This window comes from Dermochelys coriacea, chromosome 1 (assembly GCF_009764565.3).
Source record: "Dermochelys coriacea isolate rDerCor1 chromosome 1, rDerCor1.pri.v4, whole genome shotgun sequence".
In the NCBI taxonomy this organism is placed as follows: domain Eukaryota; kingdom Metazoa; phylum Chordata; order Testudines; family Dermochelyidae; genus Dermochelys; species Dermochelys coriacea.
Genome location: NC_050068.2, coordinates 283763045 through 283787529, shown reverse-complemented (window position 1 = coordinate 283787529; position 24485 = coordinate 283763045). Strand labels below are relative to the sequence as shown.

Below are 24485 nucleotides of genomic sequence, written 5' to 3'. Positions count from 1 at the left end.
GATCTAGGAAAGAAATGTGTTTTGAAGTCCCCTTGTCATTTGAGCTATCGTTATTGCCCAAATGTGCAGCTGTTGTAAGGGGCGGGAAATGGTTGACTATGTTCTTACAACACAAGTTAGATGCACTGATTCTGTCTGTAGGCCCAGTTCTGTGAGGTACCTAATGTCCTAAATTCCCAGGGAAGTCCATTGACACTTGTAGACACGAGGGCTGAGATTTTTTCAGAGCAGTGCAGGGGATTTAGCCAAACAGCTAACCAAGATGACACACATTTAAATCCCCTGCAATGCTGTGAAAGTTTCAAATCTAGGGTCCTCTGAGAACTAGGGAAGTTGAGGGTGCTCAGCTCCTCACAGGATGAGGTCCATCTCACAGGATCTAGTTGACATCAGCAGCCATTAAGGTTAAAAGAATTGCCCTGGAATTAAACTGCCTCAGTATCAGTGTAGCTACATCTCTGCACAGCTCCTGAAATATTTTGATACTATACATGCAGAGAGAATTGGCTTCAATAGAGCTTTATGTCAAAATACTAGGAAAAATGGAACACCAGAAGAGGTCATTAAACAGAGAAACATAAGGCTGGGCAAACCTGGTGAAGTGCAGGTGCCATCTGAGTTCTGTGGAACCCAAATAGTTCAAAAATTCCCAAGCTTCCTGAACTCAAACCTCAGCACAAACCCTCCCCCACTAAGCAAAAGTGCTTCTCCTCATCTTGCCTGGGTTGCCCGTCCTTACATTGGAAGAGTTGTACACTGTGGAGAAAGACAAGCTTAGGGAACACAGTCACCCAACACAAAGGAGAAAGGGGCATACTGCAAGAGAGCATGAGCCCAAGCACTGCATGAGCACAAGCACTGAGGTGTTCGTGCACGAGGAGCATGGGTGGGAAGAGGACAAAAGAACCAGATTCTTTTAAACCAGTTTTATTATCTTGTTGATGTCTCTCCTTGATGTGATTGCAGCCTTCCTGCATTCTCAGTACTCTCTCTCCCAATATTTTTCATGTTGTTACAACCCTGATGTCAACAAGTACTAAAGAATGAGCGTTCAGGAAATTCCAGAATGTTTTCAGGACTATTCATAACATTTGCAACTATTCAAGCAAACAATGTTCTTGGATAATCAGATTATGTTCTTTTGCATGGAGGGACTGTTAGAGTTTTCTTATGTTATAGAATTTCAGAAAAGCCAGACACAGTGTAGGTTTTTTGGAGGTGGGGCATCAATTGTATGTCATTGACTGAGGTATGGACAAGTATTAGATTGAACTGAGGTAAAATTTTCAAGAGCACCTAAGTGACTAAGGTGCCAAAGTCTAATTTAAAGTCAATAAGGCTTTGACTTAGATGCCTTAATCACTTTTGAAAATGGGACTTAGGTACCAAAGTCACTTGGAGAAGGGATTTCGGTGCCTAAATCAAATCCCCATAGACTTTAAATTAGATTTTGCTACTTAACTCACTTAAGTACACAAAGTTTTACCTCAGATCCATTAGAGTAATTCAGATTCTCCTATCACAGAAAAAGAAAGCAGAAATAATTATACTATTCAGTATACTTTGCATTGCTTGGGTGATGATATTTTTAAAAGATGAGATTAGATGACCTGACAGGAAAATAAATATTGCAGATATAATTTTAAATCACCAAGTCAAATTCAGATGTGATGTCAGTGACATGTTGGAAGGTGGGTCTGAAGGGGTTTAAGTTGTTAACACAGAGAGAGGGTCCAGATGATCACGTGTGGTAAATTAAACCAACTTGGACTCCTCAGAATTTAGACCACAGACTGAAATTTTTGATGATTTTATAGCATCCCTGGCAGTAATGCAACGTATTTGATTTAAAGAGTATCTAAAGACTTTGTTTTGTATTTTCCCCTAATGCTGTTTTGTGCTTCAAAGACAAAATACAAGAAAGAAATCTCACAAACAAGAGGGATAAAAGTTTCCTTTCCAGCCCATAAAACTGAGTCATGTTAACTCACTAATACCCTGATTTAAACTATGGACAAAGTTTTCTAACATGAGGATCTAAAGTTCTGCTTTTACATGTAGCAGATCTCTTATTGACTTCAATTTGTGGATACTCAGCATGTCTGAAAAATCAGGCCATTTGTATACAGATTCTTAAAATAAATGCATCTCGGTATGGCAGCACACAAGAGACAGTGAAATGTGATTGCCAACAAAGGATCAGAGAGATGAAAGCAACATCCAAACAGTTCATGCATTCACACAAACAGCTGAATTGTCCTTCCTCTAAGAACTTGTCTTAACATACAGCACTGCACTGGTGCAGCTGCGCCGCTGTAGCACTGTAATGAAGATACTGCTATGCAGGGCCGGATTAACCTCTTGTGGGCCCAGCGCCAAACATATTTGTGGGCCTCCAAGGAGGCAATGGAGCATGGTGCAGGAATGTCAGTCCCCAGAATGAGGCAGGGGCAATGACGTGTGGCATGGCAGGGGTGGCTCCGCTCTGCCCAGCCCAGTGCGAGGACACTATTTACAAACCGGCTGCATCCAGACGCACAGTGCCCAGCCTGGCCCTGTGCTGCCAGCATGCCCATTCCCCTCGAGACCGGGCCCATGCCGTGCCACACAGGCCCCCCACCCAACAGCCTATAGGCGCCGACTCCATGGGTGCTCTGGGGCTGGAGCACCCACAGGGAAAAATTGGTGGGTGGTCTGCACCCACCGGCAGCTCCCCACCTCACCCACCCTGCCTGCCTGCCCCAGCTCACCTCCGCCTCCGCTCCGCTCTGCCTCCTCCCCTGGATGCACCCCTGGGTCCTGCTTCTCCCCCCTCCCTCCCAGCGCTTGCGCCGCAAAACAGCTGAAACAACAAAAAGATTTTTCCTGCCCCAAAAATTTACAATCTAAAGGTATGTCTACACTGCACACTCCTTTCAGCGATGTGTAGAGAACCGATGCTACACGCCCTCTCCCACCCCCGCAAACGGGTATAAATAGCAGTGTAGAGCAATAGGCATTGCTTAGGCGAGTGAAGACACTTCTGAAACCTGTGAGTATGTACCCAGATATGTACTGTACTTGCCCAAACAGTGCCTTCCCTGTCTACACAGCTAGTTTTAGCAGCTCAGTGTCCTGCTGCCCACCTCCTTCTTTCCCCCCACCCCCCACTGGAGCATCTCTCTGCAGCGTGGAAAGGCTCCTGCAGCTCCCCACTGTCAAGCCTTTCCCTGCTGCCTCCCCTCGCCAGAGCCTTTAAGGGACATGTGCAGCTACACTCTGCAATGTGGATGCAACCTACTTTTCACTGCGATTTGTAGCTACACACCCTACACACTGCTGCAAGAGGTGTGCAGTGTAGACATAGCCTTAGTGAAAGATAAGGCAAGAAACAGCGGATGGATACAGATAGACCAAAGTGGGGGAGTAGAAGGAAATAATGAGACAGTAATGGTCAGCATGATTGACCTTTTAATCTACATAATTCTGCAAAACACATGAAAGCTTGTGAAACATGCTGCAGATCAACAATAATGTATTTTATGTTTCTTTAACATGTACTGTTCCATGATCCTCGGCTTTCATTGAAATTTGCATGGTAAAGCTTCTGGCCTTGGAATGTGCAAATGTATTAGCATTTAAGGGTAGTGCTGGGTTCAACTATCAATTTTTGGAAGAGTGATTGGGGCAAGGTAGAATTCATCTGCTACCAACAGCTATGAGATTTTGTTCTCATATGAAAGAGATAATTATTAAATGGTAGATTTTATGCATTTGAAAAGATAAAAATGGGACTCCACATACAGACATTTATTTATTTATTGCACAGCTCTACAAAAAGAGAAAATCAGGTGTGTTCTTGCATATTTGTTTTTGGGGTAATGAATGAAGAGAACGGAATAAATTTCACAAAGGGGATAGGTTTTTTAATATAATAAGCTCAAGAATTTTGCATTTGCAATGGAAAATGTCTACTTTGTAATTCATGAATACATTCGACTTTTCAGGACTCCTTTTGCTGATGACTTCTTCCAGCAGAGAGGAGAGAGACAATTTCCCATAGGAGAAGAAATAGGCTTTACAAGGAAGGTGCTCATTTTTCCCCAAATAAATAATACAGTCAAGGTCCTCTTGAATTAGAGCCTTAATAATACTTGCATCCTTTTTATGCAGGTTACTAAATCAGCTCTGAAGTCAGCAAGCAGAGATACATGCTCAGTGGACTGATTGTGGAATACGTTTTATAGCTGCATTTTTTTTTAAATGCAAGTGATTTCTTGTTTTGTTCTGATGGTTTTACATTCCCATATACTGGAAGACTGCACTCTTTATGCTAATTGAACCCTCCTTCTTTAGGCTCTAGCTCAAACATTTAGCACAAACAAATTGCTTTATCCTCAGACATCTGGCAAAAGAGTTGAAACCAACATTCCTGAGTCAAAAAAATAAATAAATCAAACCTCTGAAAATAACATTAACGTACTATAACTCATTTATGTGTAGAAAGCCATCCGACAAGTGTGAAAATGATGAACACGCTGTAAGAGCAGCATGCAGAATGTATTACCCATCAGCACTACCTAACAAGCAAACCAAGTGCCTACAAGAAAGGACAGGCTTGAGCTCTCAGTCTTTAAAGTCAACCATTGTGCATGTACACCCTGCAGCCCTGTCTCCACTACACCCAAGACCATGCTAGGAGACCATTTTAACACAGATTTTAGCAACCAGGGCACAAGTTGGGCTGAAGTCCTGGTTTGGTTTTTTTTAAACTTGAAACTAGATTATTGCTCATCATAAATCACATTAGGAACAAAGGAAAGCCTTCCTAGATTAAGCCATTTTTTAAAACATGGCAGGGCCTGTGAACCCACCTCAGCCACACTGTAGAAGAACAAAGTTGGTCTGAGGAACAATGGTATAATCAGATGACAGCTCCCAGGAAAAGGGATAAGACTGCCTATAGGATCACCTGGATAATTACTACCTTCTAGAGCTGTGTTCTCAACCTTTAGGGCTGGTGACCCCCTTTAGGCTTAAAAAAATATTGTGATCTTCCTAGAAAAACATGTGATCCCCCCCTAGTTTAAACTTGGGGAGCTGGGTGCCAGCCCCTCCCCCACGAGGCACCAACCTTCCCCCCCATGGGGTCCAGTCTTCAGCCCAGCATAGGGCTGTAAATTAGCTTTGTGGGGCCCCAGGCAATTACTTTGTTTTCTACCCCCTAATGTCAGCCCTGCTTGCAACCCTCCTAAACCGCTCCCACAGCTCCCAGTTGAGAAATACTGTTCTGTAGTAAAGGGACGCCTTAACACGTGCTACAACTAGGATTAAGGGAGAGCCCAAATTCAAATTCCTGGAACCACCTACTTCCTCACCACTAAAATACACATAATTAATGGGAGTGGAAAATGAGGATGGTTCAAATCAATATTTCTTGGTCATGCAAACAAGATGATACTTTGCATTAGGGCACAAAAAAATCAAAAAAGTTTCAATATGTTGATTTTCTGTAGTTTATGTACACATTAGGCACTTCCATCAGCAATCTGCTGTGGAGTATCACTGAAATAGGGGAACCCCTGTGAGGACGTGCCGGTCTATAACCCAGGTCTGTTGGTGCTAGGGCAGCTGTCATGTCCACACCACCATCCAACAGGTGAAGTGAGTGAATATCAGCTTATGAGCTCTACCGTTTCAAGCACAACTGGATGTTCTACCCACAAAGTTCTTGACTGGCAGAGTCTACCACATTTCCTGATAGGCATGCAGTTTAAGGCCTGGACCAAAGGGAAATACTTACAGGCTGTCTGTGCAACTAGGCAGATTCCTGGCTTGCTGCTGCCGCCGACAGACCCTGCTGCATACTTCTGATACTGTTCCTGGTTTCTGACCCCAGCTCTGATACCTGGCCTCATGCCTGGTCCCCTGCTTCACTCCTGGTGCCCCACACTGCTTCGATTCCTGGTCCCCTGCTCTGCTCCTGACTTCTCATTCTGCCTCTATACCACTAACCCCACTTGGATGGGCCTGGATGGGCAGGGACTCAAGAATGTGGTCCGAGTTCAGTCTCGAGGGTCAAGGCCAGAATCAGCAGTCCATGCTAATGTCATGCCATAGGATTGGGTCAGAGTCAAGACTCGGGCCACATTCTTGAGTCCCTGCCCATCCAGGCCCCAGTGATGACTTGTAGCTGGGGACCTGACAGCACCATAATGCTGTGACACAAGATCCCCAGGAGTTTAGTTCAAGAGCCATGAGACTGGGCAGCAGGACTCAAATAGAGCTCTGCTAATGAAACAGCAATAGACTGATGCTAGAGGTTATCTGGATTTACCTTATACTAGACAGTACAATAGTTGTTTAATCAATGTACATCATTTGTACAACTGTTGCAAAATTTAAAAGGCTACAGAGAGGCATATCTATCCCAAGGTACATAGATGAATTATCATAGTGGTATTTAAGAGGTGAAAGCTTACAGAATTTGCCCAAGTGCACAAAAAAAATAAAAAAAGCCTACATCTGACATTGAAACTCATCATACCAAACCTAGTGTTAAAATGAGAAACTTGCTTTAGGACTTGCAGTAGTCATAAAAAGGGTGTAATAGAGTATGCAAGTAATGCTTTACATTGATCATTTTTGTACCCAAAGGGCGAAATTAACACTGAGGCCTGGTCTACATGGGAGGGGGGTGGGGAGGAAAACGATCTAAGTTACGCAACTTCAGCTACGTGAATAACGTAGCTGAAGTCGACATACTTAGATCTACTTACTACAGTGTCTTCACTGTGGTAAGTCAACAGCTGACGCTCCCCCGTCGACTCTGCTTCTGCTTCTCACCCCGGTGGAGTACTGGAGTCGATGGGAGGGCGCTCGGTGGTCAATTTATCGCGTCTAGACTAGATGCAATAAATTGACTTCCGCTGGATCGATCACTGCCCGTCAATCCAGCGGGTAATGTAGACAAGCCCTAAGATTCAGACACTTTCTTTTAAGCTATTCTCTCAACATTTCTGAAGTATCTATTGCAGGACCAGATTTTGATATTCTTATTCACATTATGTGGTGCCTTTTCCCACAGGTAAGTCCCATTGAAGTCACTGGGACTATTCAGGCAAAAAAGTGCCTCCGGCCCATGGTAACTATGCCTGGTCATCCTAGCAAATCTTGCAAAAAGATAGGATGTGTCTTCAAAAGATATGCTCATTCCAATAGGAATTAATTCAGGGAAATTCTATGTCCTGTGTTATACAGGAGGTCAACTTAGATTATTGCAGTAGTCCCTTCAGGCAATAAAAATCTAGTTATGCATATTAACCCCCAACTATCCTTACAGCACAATTTTTTAGCTTCTCTGTTCCCCTGAGCTTATCTATATTAAACAGGCGAGATGGAATATTAGCAAAATATGTTCTCCCTCAAGTCAATCTTATGAACAACTGACCTCCATTATATTCAGAGGGAAATTTCAGGGTACTAGGAATTCAAGAGTGTGCTCCAAGTAAATAAAAATAAACAAACTCTCTCTGTTATAACTGCACCCATTCTGTAGGTACCAGGAGAGCAATAGGACTATGTCATAACAGGGCAACATCAATGAAAATTGTAACAGCATTCCCTTTGGCAACTTGTCTCTGCACTTAAGGGGTTAAAAGGGCTATTTAGATTGAATGCATGGGGAAAATGCTAAGTGGAAAGAACTTTTTACCTCAGTGTGTATCACCCCATCCTAGTAAATTAGTACAGATTACCATCAGCTTTCAAAAGCAGCAATGTATCTTCTCCCACTTCTGTGAGTTGGGCAGATGAAGGCCTAGATGGAATATGGAGTGGTAGCCGTAGTAACCATCAATCCTGTGAAGCTACAGCTAAGATGTTTTTCCTTTCTATTATAGTTGGGGAGAAAGCAACACGTCAGAAAGCCAGTATATGATCAGACTGTGAGCTTTAGCTGAGGTTTTCCATTCTCTGAAGTAATCATTTTCTAATCTCATCTAGTTCATTTGCATTTTGCAGCCCATTAGCTTCATCCTATGTAAAGGGAACTTCTCTTGATAGTGTATCTGCATCTATTCTTTCAATGTACAGAACCTATTAAAAAGTGCTCTAAGTACCCGTGCCATGTATTAAAAGGTTAGTTCTATGGGGTACAAACAGCACAAACTCCGCAGCCTCAGCAGAACAGGAAACAACCCACGCTGCACACGACTCCCAGCCCTCTATGCCCCTCTCCCTCCCCAGATGCCCAGGAAAAGAGACAAAAAGAAAAAGAGTACTTGTGGCACCTTAGAGACTAACAAATTTATTAGAGCATAAGCTTTCGTGAGCTACAGCTCACTTCATCGGATGCATTTGGTGAAAAATACAGAGGGGAGATTGATATACACACACAGAGAACATGAAACAATGGGTTTATCATACACACTGTAAGGAGAGTAAAAAGAAAAGGAGCATTTGTGGCATGACTAACACGGCTGCTACTCTGAAAGAAAACCTTTCATGGTGACAAGCAAGGTAGGCTATTTCCAGCAGTTAACAAGAATATCTGAGGAACAGTGGGGGGTGGGCTGGGGGGGAGCAATAACATGGGGAAATAGTTTTACTTTGTGTAATGACTCATCCATTCCCAGTCTCTATTCAAGCCTAAATTAATTGTATCCAGTTTGCAAATTAATTCCAATTCAGCAGTCTCTCCTTGGAGTCTGTTTTTGAAGCTTTTTTGTTGAAGGATAGCCACTATGCATCCGATGAAGTGAGCTGTAGCTCACGAAAGCTTATGCTCTAATAAATTTGTTAGTCTCTAAGGTGCCACAAGTACTTCTTTTCTTTTTTCAGATATTCTTGTTAACTGCTGGAAATAGCCTACCTTGCTTGTCACCATGAAAGCTTTCCTCCTTTCCGACCCTGCTGCTGGTGATGGCTTATCTTAAGTGATCACTCTCCTTACAGTGTGTATGATAAACCCAATGTTTCATGTTCTCTGTGTGTGTATATCAATCTCCCCTCTGTATTTTCCACCAAATGCATCCGATGAAGTGAGCTGTAGCTCACGAAAGCTTATGCTCTAATAAATTTGTTAGTCTCTAAGGTGCCACAAGTACTCCTTTTCTTTTTGCGAATACAGACTAACACGGCTGCTACTCTGAAACCAGGAAAAGAGAGAGACTTTAAAGCATGCCCTGAAAGTCAACAGATCTGATGTATTTCTGACCAAGGAAAGAAGTGGATTCAAGAGAGCCACATCCCCCAGTGAGAATGCCCTTTAAATACCTCCCTCTTTTTGAAGAGAAGGGGGCTTCAGACTGAGCAGCTCCACTCCTCCCCCCTGCAGCAATGTTGGATGGGGAAAGACGTGGGGGTTGGATAGGCAGCTCCCAAGCCATTAGGTCAAAGCCACTACTCTGAATTCCTCCCAGAAAACAGGCAATAGCCTATGTCGAACAGCCAGTACTGGGGCTGTGCTTACAAGGGAGACACCCCTTCACCGAGAACTGCTGCATTCTGCAGCAGCTCCTATTTGAATTTATTTGAGGGGAATCCCCATCCAGAGTGTGCTGCAGCTGTCTAATCCAAGGGAAACAAAGGCACAGATCACAGTGGCATGATGAAAGACAGTCACAACCCCTTGCCCAGGTCAAAAAAAAGAAAAAAAACTGTCTGGCCACTACTGCTGTGTGATCATCTCACTTCTGGAGCATATTAGTCTTTCCATCATAAAACATCTGCTGTGAGATATAGGTGGGGTAATGGGTTAGTACCTCTCATTTACAGCTTGTCTTCTTTTCTTAGTAGGGTAACTAACATACAGAAGATGTCCTGAGGTAAATCCAAAGTGAACACCAGGCGCTTCAGTTTTGCCATAAAATAAACTCACCAAAGTCAAGCCTATACCCCACACCCACCCACCTGGGACTGACCTCAGCCATTTTACTCAGGCAACCTTAATTCTGCCATTTTCTAACTTTTGAGTGCTTGACTTTGCAACCTTGTAATTTCCTAGGTTTTTGAAACTGAAAAAAACTGGAAGAAAAATAGAAATTCCATCATATTGACACCAATATAGGTCATCAGACACTTCTACCCATTCCCCAACCTTGACTCCATCTGACCCAAATTCTCCAATCTGTCCCTATCCCTGCCAAGGTCTTTCCCACACTTGGTTCCACATACCACTCCCATTCTCTCCTTGCTCAGACAGTCCTATTTTCCCCCTCTAGACTCATCCTACTCTTCTTCCCCACCCACCCTACCACGACACACACAGCACTGTTCTCAGTCCCATTTCCCTTTTCCTAGCTCTTTGTCTGATCTGTCTTTCTCTCCGACACTCTGCTTGGCTTCCAATCTCCTGCACTCCACCCCAATCCCCCCTTCATGCTTTTCATCCCCACTGGTTCCCAGTCTGAGTTTCCCTCCCTAATCTTATTGTTCTCCCGCCTCTCACAGCTTCTTTATCTTTTTTCCCAGCCAGTTCCAGTTCTTCACACAAATCCTGACATCCATGTCAGATCTGTCTTTACCACCACACATACACCTGCTTCACCCTTCCCTACTGCTTCCTCATCTCCTTGCCCAACCAATCCCAGTATCCTCTTCCCTGCCCACTGGCTCCCAGTCCCAATTTCCCTCCTCCTACCCTATACTCATTATTAAGAACATAAGAATGGCTATACTGGATCAGACCAATGGCCCATCTAGCCCAGTATCCTGTCTTCCAACAGTGGCCAATGCCAGGTGGTAGAAAGGGAATGAACAGAACAGGGATGGATCATTTGATGATTTCCTGTCACCTATTCCCAGCTTCTTGCAAACAGAGGCTGGGGACACTTCAGAGCATGGTTCTGCTTCCCTGCCCATCCTGGCTAACAGCTATTGTTCCAATCAGTTTTCTCCACTCAGGCTTGGCTTCCCGTGCCTCTGTATTTGAAGCAACCAACTTCTTCCTCCATGCTTTCTGGGTCCATTGGAAGGCATTGAGAGCACAGGGGAGACAGGTTCCTAGCTCTCAAGTGTCCCATGTCCAGCCCCAGCCCAGCACACAGAAGCCCGGATCTACAGTTGCAGGCGTTAGTCCTGTTCAGCCCCCTACAACATGAGGCTGGAACATACCCCATACATATGGAATCTTCAGGGAATTCATCTGTGAAGCTCTAGCAAGTCTCTATTGAGTGCGTGAGAACTGGAATTTTTCAAAAGCCTTAAAGCTTGACCAAATTTGGGCAGATATTTTATTTATTTATTTTAACAGGATAGCTAAAAGCACATCCTTGAAACAAAGGTCACGTGCACACCCCCTTTCCCATTCCCCGCTCCCAAACTTCAAGTCATTGCTTCAAATCATACGGGAGCGAGAGCTTCTTAAAGAATCTTTTAAACACAGGCAAAACAATGCATTTTTCTCTGACTTCATTCTCAGAAATGGCTGAACAGTTTTTGCTGAAGTTTTCCAGAAATTCAGCCTGAGGCATTCATCCAGCATGGAAAATTTCAGTCCAACTGGTTAAAATTTGGCAAAGCCATACTGATAGCAGGAGATTATAATAGAAAGTGTCAGGCAATCTTAATAGAGGGTACTACCAGCCCATCCTATAATACAGTTTTAAATGTGACAATCAAGCATGAATAACAATTTTGCTGATATTCTTAGGAGCACAGGATATGCCATCTGAAGTCAAGAGGCTTTGGAGGAAGGCACAGGGACTTTCTGTGGATTGTGGTCGTTTCCAGGGCTTTCTGTACACTTTAAAGATACTTTCAGAAATGAAAAAAGCCCCATTTCTGATCCTTTTCATGATGAAAATGTGAACCAGCAGCACTGATTTCTTCATCCTGCAGATATACTATAAGAATAGCTTTGAGAAGCATGAACTGCTTCATTCATCTTAATGGAGGTTAGCTCTGAAACCTCATGAAGACAATAAAATGCAAAAATGAGCCACTAGGAAGTTGTTAAGAGTAATACAAACATGCTGGTGATATGCTCATCAATTGGGTCTGGAATCGTTTGAAAGGAATTACTGCAGAAGACTGAAACCTGCAGAAGCCTGGTTGCAAATGTAATATGCAAATCAGTGGCAGCCCATGTGTGTTAGTCACTGCTTTCTGTGGATTCAAGTGTATCTTTTAGCCTGTGACCCAGGTGGAGGCAGTGCAGAACCACATTACTACAGGGGGGAATTTTGGGAAAGATTGTGTCTCATCAATTCTGCTTCTCAGGAACATGGGGAATTTCACCTGCCATCCCATTCCTTTAGTATGGGGCAGCACAGTTACCCCTGCACAACTGGCCAGCTGTGGTGGAGGACACAGAGAAGCCAGGCCATGGTCTGCCTTCTCCAAGCAATTTCTAGAGTAATTTGTACCCAGGGAATGCTAAGAGAGAGCAGCTGCTGCACTCGGGAAATAACTTCAGGCAAGAATGGCCCCGGTACAGGAGGAGGTTCCATCTGTCTGCCCCCTCACCCATACCTATGCAGAGGCACCAGTCACAGTCTGAGTCTGTGTGGTTTTAGACACGGTGATAGCACATTACAGGTGGACAGGAACAGTGTGTGCAGGTGACATGCCACCAGTGGGTACCTCATGTTCTCTACTACTCCAGTCGGTTTTGAGTATGTTGTATAGTACAGCTGCACTATCCCAATTGTTTTTGTCTTTAGTGCTTTCTTCATTTCCCCTTTGGGCATTTCAGGGCAACTCCAGCCTGTCGCAGCTTGGTTCGCTCGAGTCTAACTGCTCAGTTCTAGGAATTGTTTTCTAAGTAACTTTGGCCTTTTTCGCTGAGGAATCAAATTTCCGCATGGAAATTTGCAATTCTCCTCCCGTCTGTCCCAATCATCTCTTTTAATTAATTACCCTATCTCCATGTGCACAAATATACAGATGTGCATAGAGTTGTACTGTACAGATGAAACATAGGTGCTGGAACGAGGGGTGCTGTGGGTGCAGCAGCCCCCCATGACCTGAAGTGGTTTCCATCATATACAGAGTGGCTCAGTGGCTCTCAGCATCCCCACTACTCAAATTGTTCCAGCACCCCTGAGATGAAATGATCTTATAAAGGAAGTATTTGAATCTCTGTGTGTTTATCTGCAGTGCTTGCTGGTCAATATTATAACTGTATCTAAACAAAAGGAGTACCTGTGGCACCTTAGAGACTAACAAATTTATTTGAGCATAAGCTTTCGTGAGCTACAGCTTAGCTCACGAAAGCTTATGCTCAAATAAATTTGTTAGACTCCAAGGTGCCACAAATACTCCTTTTCTTTTTTGCAAATACAGACTAACACGGCTGCTACTCTGAAACCTGTATCTAAACAGAGGCAGGGAGTTGAATGAATCCTGTAGCTTTTAATAAAATACTGAAGTTGTGGTTTTCATTAACACACAATTAGCATCTGGGAAACTAACCAAATGGCTCATTTTAATGCATACATTAAAGCCATAGGTTTCAGAGTAGCAGCCGTGTTAGTCTGTATTCGCAAAAAGAAAAGGAGTACTTGTGGCACCTTAGAGACTAACAAATTTATTAGAGCATAAGCTTTCGTGAGCTACAGCTCACTTCATCGGATGCATTTGGTGGAAAAGTGAGCTGTAGCTCACGAAAGCTTATGCTCTAATAAATTTGTTAGTCTCTAAGGTGCCACAAGTACTCCTTTTCTTTTTATTAAAGCCATACACTCTGGTTTAAATATTCATGCCAACCACAATTGTCCTTTTCCCAAGACAATGTTATATGCTTTTGTAATGTTTCAAAAAGCATATGTTTGCCTTTAAAGTTTTGAGGCTGGTGTCTATTCTGTCGGATGGACAGCTGATCATGTCAACTCCAATGGAAGCAGACGGTGGGTTGTGCTTCAAGGCACAGCTTTCATCTACACTGACACCACAACTAGTTAGCTGCAATTGCTATGCAGAGCAGGATTAAGCTTTTACATAAAAGAAAAGCATTCACACATCCTATCAGAAATCAACATATATTTACAGCTTTTCACTTATATTCAGAAAAAAATCGATTTCTGTCTGTTTTCATTAGACTGCACTCCAGACTGACTCAGCAATGGCTTTTACAAAGATAGTAATTAACTCACTCAGTGTCGGCACACAAATTACATGAATAATTCACAAAAAGAAAAGGAGGACTTGTGGCACCTTAGAGACTAACAAATGTATTTGAGCATAAGCTTCCGTGAGCTACAGCTCACTTCATTGGATGCATTCAGTGGCCACTGAATGCATCCAATGAAGTGAGCTGTAGCTCACGAAAGCTTATGTTCAAAATAAATTTGTTAGTCAATTTAGCAATTGTAGCAATTCAGTGTGCTACAATTTATTTGATTTTCTACACCATCGACTAACTGCTTACATTAACCATCCAGTGTATGTGTCAGATCCATTCGCAACTTATATCTAAATAAGTAACATGTAACACAAAATATTGAGAGACACTTAAGTGGCTTCATAAATGGAATCAATTGGGCCAGATTCCCAGTTAGCATAAATCAGTGTAGCTTCAATAGATCAACTGAACTATAGAGATTTATGCTGAGGATCAGACACTTAGCCTTTAACATATAGCAAACAGAGATTTCTAGAAACTCTAGCCATAATGTAGTTTATTCAAAAATCACTTTATAGGGAAAGTAATTATTTTATTATGCTTATTTATGTGGGGGGGGGGGGAGAGGGTACATGGGGCTAGTTTGGCTACTGCACAGAAGAAAAAAGTTCATTCAGTCAAAACGCTAAACATATAGGACCAAATCCTGAGCCATACTTCTCCTTTTCAAGTCAATGGGAGTTTGAGACACTCAGCACATCATAAGATTTGACTCACAGATTTTAAATTTATCTGGATTATATTTTCCCCAGGAGAATAAATAAATAATATGACTATATAAATGGATCAGTGTCCTTCAGACAATGATCTGTATGTAAATTGCAGGTGGTATTGGCTTCATTTGATTGCTGTGACTGTTTTCTGTCACCAAGGCAGCTGTATGCACACTTAGCACATTCCTCTTTGAATAAAAATGACATTCACGCTTGATTTGTGCACCTGGTTTCAGTTTCAGCTTTGGGTCTGATTCAGGTGTAAATTGCTTCACAGGAGTAATGCTACTTACATCAGAGCACTGTATGGTACTTTATCTTCAAAGTGATGAAGATTCTGTATATTCAGAGTACAGGGAAAAGACAGGGTATGTCCTGAGGTGGGATGAAGAATCCAACTGACTAGTCACTATTAATGGGGGGGCATTTCATTTTACCTGTTTATAATTACAAAAAGCAAACATGTAAAGATATAATGTTTTTAAATAGATTATGGCCAGCTTATCTCTACTCCACCCCCTCTTGAATGGAAATGGTATGATCCATGGAATGGGGTGGAGGGAGAAGTGTGTAGCTATCACCATCACCTCTGTTTTCTTTTTAAATAATTAAACATGGGGAGGCTGGGCCTCACCTTTAGCTACTTTAAAATAATTTTAAAAATCACTTTTTTCCACTTATAATTAAGCTTCTTTATGAAACATTAATGTAGCTGTACAGCACATTAGATGTTATCCTCATCTGTGAAATGGGGATAAACTCTGAGATTATGGGCCCAGTCCAGAACCCACTGATGTCAATTGAAAGACTCATTTGGGTCAAATCCTGGTACTATTGATGTCCAATTCTCCCACTGACTTCAATGGCCTTGGATGAGGCTTTTAGTTACATGTACAAAGTTACCCAGTGAGCCTGTGATAGTCAGAAATAACAGTCAATGGTATGATACCAACACCGGACTGTATGACAAAACCCAGTGGTCACGGTAGTCAAGAATGTTTTTTCCTTTAATGCCACTATAAGTGTTACTTGCATAGGAATCACACATATGTATGTAATTTGATTCCTTTGTGACATCCTAGGACAAGATTTTCTGACCGTTACTAAATTGAAACTAGCTGCTGCCTATATTTGCACTTGAGCAGTGTCTGAAAGACCTATAGGACTATACAAAGACAGATTTCCTTAAGGCAGATCATCCTAGAAAACAGCAGCTGGGCAATGGCACAAGCAAACAGCACTGTTTTCTGCCTTTATGAAGCATCCTATCTTTTGGATTCTCTGGCTTTTTAAACTGTGTTGCTATTGGCAGCCTATCATTTTCTCCCTCAAGCAGAGAAATTAGAGTCAGTCTGTGTGCCAGTGGTGGTCTTTCACAAACAAAACTCCTAACGTTTCTCTGTTGGGATTTTGTGATGTGGGCTACAATCAGCTAGGAAGTGAAATAATAAGTTCACTTTAGGCCACTGATTAAACTGAAACTCTATTCCCACAAAGAAACAGTCCATCTGCTTTTCTCTTGCATTTTTCCCTTCACCTGTCTTATCAGTTTGACAGAATGGTAATGAAGAAAAGGAAAGATATCAGGGTAACTTAAGAACTAGTACAAGTCACTTCTCTATGAGCAGTGAGGTTTCCCTTAACAATACACTGATCAGGTAGCCAGCTAACCTCTCACTTACGTTGGTGTCACTGAAATTGATGGAGGGACTGCTCTAAGGCCCATGTACAAACAGAATTCAGCCCAGAAGATGGTACAAAATCCATGAACAAAATCCTGGTCCCAGGAAAATCAAGGGTAAAACTCCCCTTTGCATCAGCAGGGCCAGGATTTCACCCTGAGTGTTAACTTTCTGACTGAAGATGCTTATGCATTTATCTGACTTACAAAGTGGAAAGTCCACTAAGAGTTAATGAGCTTAGGGAACAGAATATTGAGACTATTCATAACTGGAGCACAGTTTCAGAGTTTATTGATACTGGCCCTGGATTAAATTATTTAAACTGGACTCAGAAAGCAGTCATAAAGGGTGTTAGTGATCTCTCAACAGGAATAGATTGTGTCAGATAAGCCATATTAGCTCAGACAACATTTTCCTATATAAGTGAATACACTCTTGTGGTGACCATTCCAAACACTTATCAGAGAAGAGAATGAATGGGTGGGCAATGAAATGAAATATCCTTCCCTCCGGGAGAGGTCACATCCAGGTCATGGCTGAGGTACCCTGCTACTGATAGTGCTGTACCTGATCTTTAAACAGAACAGATTACTTTTTGTAATTACTGTTGTAACGATGCCTCAGATGGGTCACTGTCCAGGGGACTAAACCTAGGATTGCTGGACCTAAAAACAGGAGCTTCCACTACCCAAGCTAAAGGCCCAGGCCCAGTAACCAGCTCTTAAACAGGAGAGTGTGATCTAGCCACTAGAGGGGGACAAAGCCACGCTGCATTCGAGTCATACTGTCATTTCAAATTCATTTTTGGGTCCAGATCTTGTCATTGATTTTTTCCTCCAGAAATGACAAAATAATATGAAGAAATGTGGTTGTCAGGCAGGAGACTCAGAACTTATATAAATAACAGCAGCAAAATGCTGCTGCTATTTATATATTTACAAACACGCACAACTAACTCTGGAGAACTAGTGAAAGAAGAGTTATTAATTGCCAGGGTAGGGTATTTCACAACTAGCATATCGTGCTCAAGCTTTTTCCACTAAACGTGAGCACTTCTGATCCTCTTAAGACATAAACAATAAATATTGGGAGTGGGCAGGCCCACAGTAGTTTTGAAGTTGATCCCTTTCTTCTCCATGCACTCCAAGCAGTAAGCCCAGACCATAAGGCTCTTCTGAATTAGTCATGGAGAAGTGGCTAGCCCTCTCCCACACTTGGCACAAGATGACGAAGTAACATCGAGATGCAAGCATCTAGAAGCAGGTAATTCTCAAACTTGGCTACAGCTTGGCAAATGTAAACACAGCTGGTTTGCATTCCCCCTCCACCCCAAACACTAGTCACTACAAAGGAAGGTCTGTCATCTAGAAGTTAGACAAAACGGAGTTAGTATTTCTATGTTGTTCCCATCTTCACCATTGACTAATTGTGTTACTTTGGTCAAGTCTGTGACCTCTGTTTCTCACTTGATAAATCTATAAAACAGGCTGTTGTGAAAAAGGCTTAATTATTGAATCCCAATTGTTATTTCATAGTTCAGAGGCAGCCATCTTTCCATTATAACCTTCATTTTCCTTATATTAGCCTGGTTCACTTTAAAAATAAGCTAGATTGCTAGACTGACCTTGTAGTCTTTCCTCAGTTTTATGCAAATTGCCCTTCTGTATGTTTCAATATTTCATCATTGTCAAAGATGAATCAGCATGTTAAGGAAAAAGATGACAGCTTCATATAAATAAGCAAAGGTGATCAAACAGAAGATAAAGGAAGCATGTCATGAAAGGAAGGTAATGTGGTCTAATGATTACTGCAGATGACTGGCATCCAAGAGTCAAGTTCTGCTCCCAGATCTTTCACTGACTCTGTGATTTTTGGCCCAGTGACAGTATCTGTTCCTCAGTTTATCCAATTCTAAAGTGGTAAAAATAACACTTGCCTCATATGAGCATTGTGAAGTGCAATTAGTGTTTATAAAGTGCTTTAAGATCTTCAGATGAAAGTTACTGCAGATATACCAGACAAAGGAAGAGACGAAGGAGTGGTTATTAGTGTATCTATTGATAACATAAGCATAAATTAATCTGATGTCACTTCCAAGAGTCCCTGGAAAAGAATAAATTTATATCCTTCATTTTACATATTCAGCACAGTACTCCATTCTGTGGCAATGGTGTCAGACATACATACAAGTACTTCTACATGTGTATTGCAATACCAGCTTTATTCCTAGATTGCTTGGTACCCCTTGGTTTGGCAACAGGAAATACCAAATGGGAGGATGTGTGATCGCCATTCTAAGATGTCAGTGTTTTATTCATCAGATCCTGTTGCTAATAGCAATTGACTTCCATGATATAAGACTGCACTCACTTCAACAAAACATTTACACTAGTTATATCACCGCCAAGTTTTTATCTCTTGCTTTTCTTTTTGGTGAATTTAATAAATATTTACACATCTATGTTCCTATAATAAATAGAACATTGAATGGCATGCCACTTGGTTCAAAATGACTGCTGAAATAAGTAATATGGTTGTTATGACTGAGTGGCTCCAATTCTTGCTTAATACCAATTAAAACTCTTGTGTTTAACCTGTGTGAAAACATAAACAAAAACAAAACCCAAGAACTGGTTACTGCACTGTTTAGTTGCACAGTTAAATGTCAGAGTCCTGGAATCTGAAGTTCATACAGTGTGGACACAGGAATTCAGTGTAAGGGTTTAAAAATATGACCAGTAACAACAGAATGATTGAAAGCCCCTGAGCAGTGCTAGACATTACCATAAGAAAGATGTAGAAAGACTGTGAGCCTGACCCAGATCTTGCCTTTAGCACACAATCCAAGCAGGCAGACTGTGCACTTTGAATCATTCCTCCCAGACCATAGATCTGTAGAGAAACTATTCCATGGCTCTTACTACCAACTCAGGAATCTGCCTGCAATTGTGTTCAGATGATGGAAAAGCTGGTGGTGCCACTTCGCACAGCTTCCACCTGCCCTGTCAGTCCCCAGGGAGGCCAAAAAATTGCTACTGCATGGTGGTGTACAAACTGCCTCTGTTGAGCACACCCCCCACAAATCCTGTTCCTCCCCCAACTCCGCCTAAAATAAAATAAAAATAATGATATTAAAGTGACATTACTTCCACCATTGGTAGGATTACCAGTACAAGAAGTTTATGTTTGATGAGTGTCAGTAAATAGCAAAAGCCATTAGCAAGAAGGGCATATTACTCAAAAATAGAATAAACAATGGAAGTGAATATAATAAAGTCCAAGTATGAGGCCCAATCCTGCGACCATTACTGCAGAAAACCACCTTGTTCAGACCAAATTTCAAAGGGAATGCAGACTAAAATGCCAGCCATGGGCCTGAATACTGAACACGAGCCAGTGTATCAGAACTGTGGCTCTCTCTCAAGAAAATAAAATATACACTTTGGCGATAACTTGAGGGGTTTTCCTGTTTATGAGGTTGTTATCACGTCTAAGATTAAATAAACCCCCTTTCCTTTAATCTTAGAGCTTGTGGCCACGGCACAGTTATTACCATATTGACCGAGAGCACCCTTGGGTTGTGATACCAAACTGTATTCTCCATTCCTTTACTCTTGCCTTCTGCTTGGCTAATAATGCCACTGCTATGGTTTGCTATTGCCCTTAAGCTTTCCCATCTAAATATCCACTAAAAGCATGACTACTGACTACATTGTTACATTCAGAGCCTGCTCGAGGCAATCTGCTGCCCAAGGCAATGCTACAGCCCCACCCATGCCACTGAAATTTGGCCCAGATACCCACCCCACCCCATCACGATGGGGGGCAGCCAGGCCAAATCTGAGTGATTAGCATTACAACCTGGCACACAGGGTTGCATTACCACTCACATTTGGTCCAACCGCCCTTCCATCATGAGAGAGGAGCAGCCAGGCCTAATCTGTTGCCCTAGGCAGCTGCCCAGAAAACTGCCACCCTAGGGATCTGCCTAGCTTGTCTATAGCTAGATCAGCCTCTAGTTACACTAGATAGCTTCCCTGTAACAGATACTATTGTATGATTATCTATAGGAACTTAGAGTTATTTTCTTTTAGGAAATGCTTGATGAGAGAGCACAGTAGATTTGGAGGAAGGGACACAGCCTGAATGTGGCAATATCTTGGCTTGCTCCTGTGTATGCCTCAGTGCAGCTCACTCATCTTCTATCTCCCTTTTAATGTCACTGTCAAGCCTGGTCTTCTCACTAGACCATCCAGACTCACCCACTTTTCGCAGCTGCTTGACTCAAGCAGAAGAACCATCACTCCTGCTTTATTACAATCGTTATTTAAAATCTGGAGTTAGGTGGAACAACATAGGAGGGATGACACATTGAAGCAGTCATATTTATTGCTGAGATATTGCTGGGCAGTAGCCAGTCAGAAAACAGGGATGCTCAGTACCCAGTTGGACAATACAATTTACACATTAAGGTTACTGTAAAATAACCATGCAAACCGATGCCTTATTGGCTGTTTCTTACACAGATTGCAGCAATTTGCACACTGTCTGCTTGAGAAACAACTGCAATTATAACCCATTGACCAATCAGAATACAGAGAATTGAATAATTTAGAAATCATTACATAAAGAGGAACCATTGGGAGCAAGCTCCCTTTTATAACAGTAGCTGGGCCAAGCTGCCTCCCAAATTGTGCATGTTATTACTTCGAGCCACCACAACAAGTGTGTTCTTTAAGGGAACGTAATGTACTTTTCAAAAAAATGTGTTAAAGGACAAAGCTCTCAAAAGAGAGACATTCCTTCTGATGAAAGACTGGGAGGCAATGTTATTGCTTATTCTGATAAGGTACAAAGTGAGGAATTAGGAACTCACCTTAAAGTATGTTAAGTGCCTCCTTCACCTGCCACCAGATTCACCCAAAGCAGGACAAACTGGCAATTTCAAACAGACTCAAGGTATAGTAGGTACAGTGCTTCCATGTTAGAGAGCAACAGACTCTTTCCAAAAAGTTCATAGCATCACATCTTCTAGATTTTGTTTTAAGAAATGAGAAGTCACTCGCCACCACCACAGCTTTCGGAAGGGACTTGTAGGAGATCTATGGTATTGATGCCTTTGGAGAACATAAGAGAGATGGAATCAGGGGTTTTTTGCCCATCAGTGCAACCTCAGTTATGCTGAATATCACAGGCTGGGCTCTTTCTCCCTGATGGGGCAATTACCCCATTCCCAAAAGAGAAAAAAAGACTCTAACTCATCCCCTTTTTCAGATTATAAACAAGATCCAAATAAAAAGCCTCCCCTTTCTGGGACACAAGGATAGTCCAACAGAAGCCAATCTCACTGCTTTGAAATCCAAGCAGAACTCCCTAAATTAAGACCAGCATCTCTTCTACAGCCTCTCCTTTTCCACTTCTGAGGTCTATAAGCTAGAGCTTCTAGGTTAACAAGTCTCAGCTGCACTTGCACTTAACCCCCTGCCTGGCTGTTTCCAAATTGCTGCAGTCCTCCTGACAGGAAAGATGGTTTGGAGAGGGAGGCTTTGGCTCTATCTGGACAGCCAGACAGACATACCCTCTCATACAGTAGTTACATAGCTTAAAACTTAGGCTAGAAAGAGAAATTGATGCTGATTTTCACTAAGGACCCAATTCTGTGAGGTACTGAGTACCTTGAACTCCCATTGACTTCCGTGGGAATTGAGGGTGCTCAGCATCTCACAGGATCAGATCCTACATCCAACACAACCCACAGATATCTTGAAGTCCGACAATATATTTTATTGTCTGACCATATATATCATCAAGTGTATTGCAGCATAAAATAAACCTTGTCATTCAAGTTCTTTAGGTCAGTGTGTACCTGGGTCTCCTGGTTCATCTCTCGAAGCAGTGTTGAGCAACTGTATTTCTCTAGCCCCGCAGTGTCTATTTTTAATCAACTTTATGTCATAAAATGTCAGCTGTTTATTTGCCCTCCTTGGGGGCTTAACTGTAGAGCTGAAAATAAGAACATCCGAGACTGTGTTATTTTCCCAACTGCTGCCATCCAGGGAAACTGGAGAATGCAGGAATCAGAAATAATAAGAACAAGCAACATTTGCTTCAGTTTATTCTTGTATACCTTGGAATTTGAAACTGACACACCTAAGGAGACTATAATGATGGAGCTAGAATCTGCTGAGCAAATTAAACCAGTGGGACTTTTTATTGAACATTTGAAACTCAGTTGGTTCCGGGTTAGATCTAACAGAAAAGCAGGGATTGAAGCTGGCAAAGTTCTACTTTCTCAGGCATGCCTCATTCCTTTCTGACTTGTTGGCTAATAAAAACACCTCTGTACAGCAGCTGCTCAGCCAAGAAGCTGTTCCTTTCTATGGTGAAATATTCTACCGCGGAACAAGGTCAAAGACTCTTCCCAGCCCATAACTGCCAACGAGTCTCCAGTTCCCCTTTGGTTTATTTTAATTCAGTGAATTAAAAAAAACATTTTTTTCCCTGGGAGAATAATGCTTTTCTTAAGAAGCATGAGTCACTGCAGTCTGCCTATTTGCCTGTACCCATTTGGGTTATGTGTTTTGGTCATGCAATCTATTTTAGGTATTCATGTGGTACCTACAATGAGTTCAGACACGGTGTGTAAAATCATTCTGTAATATGGTTAATTTACCATTCAGCTGCAATCTCTGTAGGAGAGGCTATATGAATGACCTAGTTAGGAGGACTCTGGGTAGATGACTGTGGATGAACCATAATTAAGATTACACTACAGAGTTCCCTTTTAATGAGAGCTTCTGCTGATGCTTGAAGCCAGAACATCCTAGGCCAGTCCCACACGTGATTATTAAGCTTATGGCTAAAGCCATGCCGCTTTGACAATGTAATGTCCCCACCACTCCTGCTAGTCAGGGTGTTTTGCTCATGCATCACCACCCAGCTAAAGTTCTCCAGCAAATCTATACTCAGTGGGGAGGGAAGAAAGGGGGCACCTAGCCAAGACTTGAAAAAAGAAAGATTTTATATATATATCTAGGCTTTTGGATTAAACCTCACAACAACTGAACTACTAGCTAAACTTCTTCATGCCTCAGACTTCTACAAGCCAGCCTCAAACAAGCAGAACAATGGAGCAGGTAAAACTTGCATTTTATCTGAGACAATAAATCCCTGTGTTCTGGAGCGTCCAAGCGCTCAGTGCTTCTGGCTCAAGCACAGAGCAACTCGCTGTCTCTTCTCCTGGTAACTCATTTAGCACTGCTCAGGGAAGAATTGATGCTATTGGAATATCAAAAACAGATTCTATTCATTACTGTGGTCAATATGTGAAGGGGAATTCGCGGGGGGGAGTGGTGTGAATGATCTACTTACAGGTGGACATAGTGCAAATGGCTAAAGTAGGAGTGCTGGGCAGCACAGCTCCCCATTCTCTGGTAAGCGTAGAAGGGCTCCCCCTTCACCCATCTCCATGGCTTGGGGGAGTGCTGCTCTCCATTCTTACCTGGTGATGTTAGACTTACCATGCAAAGGAATCTTCAGTGGAAGCAGCAGGTCCTGAGCTAGACCAGTGGACAATGCACGAGCAGCACCTCATGGGAGGTGTCCCAGTCTAGAGTCCCCTATTCACAGCCTGTCCTCTACAGAAACATCTGTCCCTCACTGTTCCAATGTGGTGGTATTTTACACCCATTTGCCCTCCCCATGCAGGAGTAAACAACTACACAAGGCACAAGGCAGTGGAGAATCAGGTCCCATTCACCAAAACTATAAAGAATGAAATAGAGATGGAAAAAACAACAACAATAAAGCATTTTTAAAAGTAATAGCCCCTTAATTGAGGGAGATATTTATCAAGCATTTTAACATGAAACATGGATCAGTTGAATCGGAGGCATGCCCCACTAGAAGAGTAATGAAAACTACTTCTGTGTCAGACCCATCATTCATTCCCTCTTCTTGTAGTCAGATCATGTGGAATGAGTCCCA

The 24485-nt window shown here is 42.3% G+C and overlaps 1 long non-coding RNA gene across 1 annotated transcript in view; it reads right to left on the bottom strand.

Annotated features, from left to right (window-relative positions):
• The window catches only part of LOC122457810, a 44559-nt gene extending 20306 nt beyond the window's left edge, over positions 1-24253 (bottom strand). The window contains exons 1-3 of the long non-coding RNA XR_006277483.1: positions 24020-24253; positions 22366-22502; positions 21376-21616 (exon numbers count right to left, since the gene is read on the bottom strand). This is a non-coding gene — a long non-coding RNA (uncharacterized LOC122457810). The remainder of the gene's footprint in view (positions 1-21375; positions 21617-22365; positions 22503-24019) is intronic.
• Positions 24254-24485: the final 232 nt, after the last annotated feature.